Genomic DNA, 7782 nt, shown 5'->3' with positions numbered 1-7782 from the left:
CCAGGACAATAACAGATGCACTCCCAGAAGGGGCACTACAGTTTTCCATCCCTAAACCAACCAAATCTTCCAGTGGGTCTGATTCCCAGCTTTCCAGGGATCTGTAGCTTCTCTCAGTATAAAGGGCTCCTTCTGTGGCCGGTATGAGTAGGCTAGAACACCTGAGAGTGAGGCCCCTTAGGAAAAACTCACTGGGCCTTCAATGACCTCCTTTTACAGGCTCAAGATTGGGGTAAGCTTGGAGGCCCTGGTTCCATGCCTCTGCTTCTCATTTAGGCTTATTCATTTCATTGTAAATAAAAAAATACCCAGTGTTTGAAGAATCTAGCAAAATTACTTAAAGTCAGTGCTTAGGTGTTGTGGCAATCTGTACAGCTAGCGAGCCGTTATAGTTCTTGTTACAGCTCTTATTCATTTGACCAGGGAAAGAACCAAGAGGCACACGGAAGAGTTGGAGAACAGCCTTTATTCTTCTACAGCAGGCTCAGCACACCTAGTGTTACAGCTCTCTTCGTGTCTTCCGATCTTCTGAGCCTTCAGCCCCTTTTGCTCCTGCTTTTATACCCTTGGTAGGGCTCAAAAAGCGTCCAATCAACTACAAGCTTTAACATCCAATCAACAACAAGCTTTAGCATCCAATCAACAACAAGCTTTAGCATCCAATCAACAACAAGCTTTAACATCAAATTAACAACAGTGGGATTCAAAAATTACCCAATCAGGATCATGCAAGCAGCGTGGCCTTGAAACAGGCAGCAGCCTGTGGGCCTGGGGTCATTCCAGCAGGGCCTCAGCAGACGTGCCCTCCAAGGGCCACATGCAGCACTGGTCCACAGAGTTCCGTAGCTACAGGGAGGCAGCAAGAGGCCACATCCTGGCACCCAACATTTTCTGCATCATAGGTTTATACAAGGGAGTACAGTTCTGAAGGGAAAATACTCAAACCACAATATTTTTCCTCTGCTCTCACACCGCAACAATCAACACAGAAGATTTATGAGAACAAATGTGCACAAATTTCTCCCTAATAACAAACAAGCAATCAATTTTGTTACTAAATGTCCTCAAATACAGCTCAATCTGATACTATTTGACTGAAGATAGTGTCAAATCACACAGGTTTAGGATTCAACCCCCAAAACTATCCCCCCTTTCAGACACCACTTGCATGTCCAGGACTCCAAATCTTCTGATAGATCAGCCTCAAGTAGGAGTTCCATGACCTCCTCTGTATATTTGATTCATTTCCCAGACCAGCTCACAAACCTCAGGAAAATACTTATCATATTCACTGGTTTATCATAAGGGATATCTTGAAAGATATAAACAAAAAGCCACATGAGGAGATACATAGGGCAAGGTATGGGGAAGAAGGGGTGCACAGATTAAAGCCCTTGACAGATTCCCCACTTCCAGGGACCACCACCTGTTTAGCTATCTAGAAGTTCTCCAAACCCTGTCCTTTGGGGTTTTTATAGAAGCTTCATTTATAAGCATAATTAGTTTATCTGTATAAGTCATTTACAATCCACTTAACCTTCAGCCCCTCCCTGCTCCCCAAAGCTTGGGAGTGGGACTGAAAATTTCATCCCTCCAAACAAATGGCTTGTTTCCCTGGCAACCAGCCTCCCACCCAGGGGTTTCAAAATATATCATAATATCACAGAAATTACAAGGCACTTAAATTTCATACTTCTACAGGAAAACCGAAAGTATTTATCTCTTTGAGATATAAGTAAGTCATTTAATTATTATTTTCATGATAACAAATCATTTAGTAAACAATGCCATGTTTACAGTGAGTTTTGCAAAAACTGCCTCATTAACATAAGCTCAGATGTGTTTGATAGGCTAATTGTAAAGAAATAAAAGATTTTCTTTCACCTTTGGCATACAGGAACTACTTCAGGAACCAAGAAAGAAAGGCCAAATATGTTTTTTAAATATATTCTTATTGCTATAGTCATTTAGCAAATAACAAAGCCTACAGGAGCTGAGAGCTAGGAATCATAGATAAAAAAACCAAAATAATAGGCCGGGCATGGTGGCTCCCGCCTGTAATCCTAGCACTTTGGGAGGCCGAGGCGGGCGGATTGCTCAAGGTCAGGAGTTCAAAACCAGCCTGAGCAAGAGCAAGACCCCGTCTCTACCAAAAATAGAAAGAAATTAATTGGCCAACTAATATATATATATAGAAAAAATTAGCCGGGCATGGTGGCGCATGCCTGTAGTCCCAGCTACTCGGGAGGCTGAGGCAAGAGGATCACTGAGCCCCAGAGATGGAGGTTGCTGTGAGCCAGGCTGACACCATGGCACTCACTCTAGCCTGGGCAACAAAGTGAGACTCTGTCTCAAAAAAAAAAAAAAAAACAAAAACCCAAAATATATCATAATATCACAGAAATTATAAGGCACTTAAATTTCATACTTCCACAGGAAAACCGAAAGTATTTATCTCTTTGAGATATAAGTAGGTCATTTAATTATTATTTTCATGATAACAAATAATTTAGTAAACAATGCCATGTGAACTATTCTCAGAGTTGCAAAATCCCATCTCAAAGGCTTTATTGGTAAACTCCAACATCCAGATAACAGGACACAAAACAGTGAACCCCTCTTACAAATCCTCCACCCCCCAAAAAGAAATAGGAGAAGAAATAGGTGTTTTGATGAATCTTTGTCGTTCATTAATTTTTTTCCCACACTTCCTTGTAGAAATGTATTCATTTTTCTGCAACCAAAATGGAACAAAGATTTGTTTCTATTTCAATTCCTGGGTATACTTGCCAAAGCAAAGCCCTGAGATTCTATTGAAAATCACCTGCAAATAAGCAACAGACCTGAGAGACCTACTACACTTACTCTGGGGAAGAAAATAGGTACATAATAAGTTTTTTAAATGCAATATATAAATAGACTTTTCCTGAAATCTACCTTTTCATGACGACATAACAACTACACAACTGTAACCACTCAATTCTTGGATTTGGTTTGCTGTCTCCTGCACTTTATGAAAGTCTTTGCTTCAAGCCCCCCTGGTGGACCCCCAAAACAAACCATGGACGACTACTGTCTGATCCATAAATCCTGTTTGTTCTAATAAACTCTCTTTTTTTTTTTGAGATAGAGTCTGGCTTAGTTGGCCAGGCTAGAGTGAGTGCCATGGCGTCAGCCTAGGTCACAGCAACCTCAACCTCCTGGGCTCAAGCAATCCTGCTGCCTCAGCCTCCCAAGTAGCTGGGACTACAGGCATGCACCACCATGCCCGGCTAAATTTTTCTATATATATTAGTTGGCCAATTAATTTCTTTCTATTTATAGGAGAGACGGGGTCTCACTCTTGCTCAGGCTGGTTTAGAACTCCTGACCTCGAGCAATCCACCCCCCTCGGCCTCCCAGAGTGCTAGGATTACAGGTGTGAGCCACCGCGCCCAGCCATCTATCATGTTTTTAAGCGGTGCCTTAGTTTAATTTTTAACACCAGAGCGGAGTGGTGGGACCGCAGTGGCTACAGCCCCTCCCACGCATGAACCCCGCACCCCAGCCGAAATTCCTCCCTGATGACCCTGCACAATGCAGGGGAAATGCAGGGCTGCATCACACAACTACCCAGACGACTCCCACTGGGCCACAGATGGCTGGGAGGATGAGACAGGATGCTCCCGGGTCCAGCTGCGGCCCAACCCCGCTCTCAGCCCCAGGGACTGAAGGCCGAGCTGGGCTAAAGGGTCCCCAGGTCTGCAGACTCCGGGTCCTGCCACAGCCAGTTCCGCAGGGTTTCAAACGCCCTAGGACAGCTGGCCATACACTCACCATTTTGCGACTTCCGTGGTGCCCAGGGATTTGTCTTGCAGACGTTTCAGAACCCGCAGGTCAGAGGTTGACAAAGGATGAGGGTTACCTGAGTTTCCCAAAGCAAAGAAGGAGCACTGAACACAAGGGTGAGCATGGAGGACCAGCAGGTGACAAAAACCCAGCAGGCACCGGAAGTCCCGCCCTCCCGCTGCGTGCCTAATTGGACAGTTCCAACCAACGAATTTGTGATTGGGTAGGGCTCTAGGCCACACCCCTCAGAGCCCTGACTGACATATAATGGGATCCCACCTACTAATGGCAGCAACCAGGGCTTTCTCTCTGCACTGGGACCTGGCACCACCTGGAGGGTATTTGCATTTAACCTTGTATATAGGTTATATCCAAGCCTGGCATGGTGGTTCATACCTGTAATCGTAGCACTCTGGGAGGCCAGGCGGGAGGATTGCTTCATCTCAGCAGTCTGATACCACCCTGAGCAAGAGTGAGGCCCCGTGTTTACTAAAAAATTAGAAAGAGGCCAGGCGTGGTGGCACATGCCTGTAGTCCCAGCTACTTGGGAGGCTGAGGCAGGAGGATCGCTTGAGCCCAGGAATTTGAGGTTGCTGTGAGCTAGGCTGACGCCAGGGCACTCACTCTAGCCTGGGCAACAGAGTGAGACTCTGTCTCAAAAAAATAAAAAAATTAGAAAGAAATTAGCTAAATAACTAAAAATAATAATAATAATAATTAGCCAGGCGTGGTGGCGCATGCCAGTAGTCCCAGCTACTCAAGAGGCTGAGGCAGGAGGATCGTTTGAGTCCAGGAGTTTGAGGTTGCTGTGAGCGAGGCTGACGCCACGGAACTCTAGCCCTGGGTGACAGAGTGAGACTTTGTCTAAAAAAAACTGTTATATCCATTTATAAATAATTTATGTCGTATTCAGAATTGGAAACTGTATGATGACAAACATTTTAAAATTTCAGATTTAGTGAAGGTTGTATTTTTTATTTTTAACTTTTCTTACACACTCTGGTAGGTTTGGGAATTTTCTGCTGTCCTGATCCGTTTGTCTGCTTTCATCAACCCCACACTGCTTTAACTATGGAACATTTTAATGTGTTTTAATATCTTATTGGAGCAGAACACCTCATTGTGTGTTTTCCTCAGGAATTTGGCTATCCTTATACGTTTGTTCTTCCATGTGCAATTTACAAAATCATTGTTAGCTTTAAAAAAGCTAACAAAATCTATTATGAAATACAACGCAATGTTGAAGTTAGCTTAAGGATAAAGGACCTTTTTATATTGTTGATTTTGTTTCTATCTAAGAACATGATATGACTCTCCATTTCTTTAAGTCTTTGTTCATATATTCCAGGAATGCTTTATTATTTTGTTTATATAGTCTGCACGTTTCCCATTAAATTTGTTACAGAGTAATTGTATTTTGATTTTTAAAATTTACTTTATATTATACTCTTCCATTGCTTCCTCACACTGTACTGTTGAGTAATTGCGAATTATACACAGGCTATTTATTGTCTGGCTTCCTGCTGGCGGCCTCATCCCCTGCAGGGCAGGGCAGGGAGGGCACTAGTTAAGTAGGTAACAAAGTATGCATCTGGGTGTTAATACAACCAGCACTAGAAGCCTGTGGGAGGCAGGGTTGCAAGAGCAGGAATCACAGCAGCAGTGGGTTACCTATGCCCCACATCCTCCAGGAAGCCATTGTGCCAGCCCCAAGCTGGCACTGCAGGGTAGGACCCATGGCACCTACAGCGACCTCAGGTGTCACTGGTGACCACCCACAGGCGCCGCACTACTGAGAGGACTCTGTTGTGGGCTGGAGTGCCCTTTGCTGAGAGTCAGAGAAAGGAAATAAAAGAGAACGAGAAAGAATGTAGCTTGGAGGAGGGGTCCTGAATGGCCAGGCCTGCAGTGGGGGGCACCCATGCTTGAGGCAAAGAGCTATGATGTGCCCTGGGCCGGAGGAGCAGAGGGCACCTGTGGGACTGTCCTCTGTGGAGCAGCCTTGCCAGGTCAAAAGGGTTTGTACAACCGTGGGGAGCACTGAGCGCTGGTCACAGGGGACCTGCCAAACTCCTTCTCGGTGTGTATTTCCCTCACCCCCAGTCATCCCTGGCTCCCCACTTGGAGTCTCCATGGTGGCCTCAACCTTGCTCATAACCACTTCCAGGGAGTCCACCCGTACTTGGTGGAAGGTGAAGCCACGATCTGTGGGAGTCCCCAAAAGTGCCCCGTTTGTGTATCTCATTAGGCTGGGCTGCCACAGTGAAAACATAGAGAGGAAGCAGACCGGGACAAGAGGAAAGGAGAGTAACCCGCCTGGACTTGATGGCCCAGGACATGAGCCCAGGGGACATGGGGAGTGTGAACTAAAATAAGATCTTAAGGCTGTCCCCCACTGGCTAACTGAATGTACCCCCTCTTCGCCAAGGGGATAACCTAAACCTTAGTTACTAGCCATGAGAAGGGTGGTCAGAGGTGCCTTATTATGGCCCCCTCCCTTCTTGAAGTTATCCTTTGTAACTCATTATCAGGCCTAAGGCTATGTAAGACAAACCTGTAGGTCCTCAAATTATACAAGAAATAGGTAGCTTGTCTCTGATTAGCAGACTTCCTTAACTTAAAACATTCCAAGCATTGAGACAAAGCTTCATTTCTTTAACTAATTACAAGTCAAAGAGTCTTTAAACAAACCTATAACCTATAAACACCCCCCTTTTGAGATGTCCCACCTTTTCATGCCAAACCAATGTATGCCTTCTATACATATTGATTTATGATTTACCTGTAATCCCTGTATCTCCCTGAAATGTATAAAATTAAACTGTAGCCCAACCATGGCAAGTACACTTGCTGGAGGCTTATTGGGCATTGCTTGGGCCATAGTCCTCAAATTTGGCTCAGAATAAACCTCTTTAAATTATTTGACAGAATTTTTCTTATTTTCCATTGACACCAGGCACCAAGCTTCAGGCCAACCCTTCAAGTTCACTATCCTGGAATACCTTGACCAGATAAAGGAGACATTCCGGTTCCTGTAGGTGCAGTATCACCACGTGCAAATTGTATGTGAGAAAATGGGAAGTGAAACAAAGAAATGCAGAGGCACTATGTGATATATTATGAAATGTCATATGGATTAGACACTGAAATGCACCAACAGGCTGAAATCACCAAGAAATTGAATGCGACATGCACAACTCATCCCATTTCTGTCCCAGGAACATCAACAACAGGTGACCCAGGCCTTCAAGCCTGCCAAACTACTTACTATGGCAGAGTTGAATGTCATCCTTGTGCTACAGCAGTTGCAAGATCCGTGTCTCTCACAGTGCCACAGACCACCAGTACCCCTAATGTCTCAGGCTTGGGGACCTCTTCCTCCAGAAATCCTGCCCATCTGGGGCAGTCCCCACCTTCTGGCACTGTGTAGTGCTCTGAGTGGGTGGTCTCACTTAGCATTAAAGGATTACAAGAAGCACCACTATGCAGAGCACCACAAAGATAGAGTGTCAAGCACAAATAATGCCCTCTTTGGCCCAGTCTAAAGGGCACAGATAAATGCATAAATGTACTGGAGTTTTCTGACTAATTCAAGAAAATGAAGGTTAATGATAAAGACTCCAGCTTTCACCAGTGATGGTGACAAATAATGTGACACCTTACATGTGGATGTGTCTTTTGAGGACCCGCCTCAAAAAACAATCACTGTCTATTCACATTTGAAAAACCAAACTAACAAAAATTGTAAGCCAGGCCGGGCGCGGTGGCTCACGCCTGTAATCCTAGCTCTCTGGGAGGCCGAGGCGGGCGGATTGCTCAAGGTCAGGAGTTCAAAACCAGCCTGAGCAAGAGCGAGACACTGTCTCTACTATAAATAGAAAGAAATTAATTGGCCAACTGATATATATATAAAAAATTAGCTGGGCATGGTGGCGCATGCCTGTAGTCCCAGCT

Source organism: Microcebus murinus, chromosome 20 (genome assembly GCF_040939455.1).
Source record: "Microcebus murinus isolate Inina chromosome 20, M.murinus_Inina_mat1.0, whole genome shotgun sequence".
NCBI classification, from domain to species: Eukaryota; Metazoa; Chordata; class Mammalia; order Primates; family Cheirogaleidae; genus Microcebus; species Microcebus murinus.
This window is presented reverse-complemented; position numbering follows the sequence as displayed.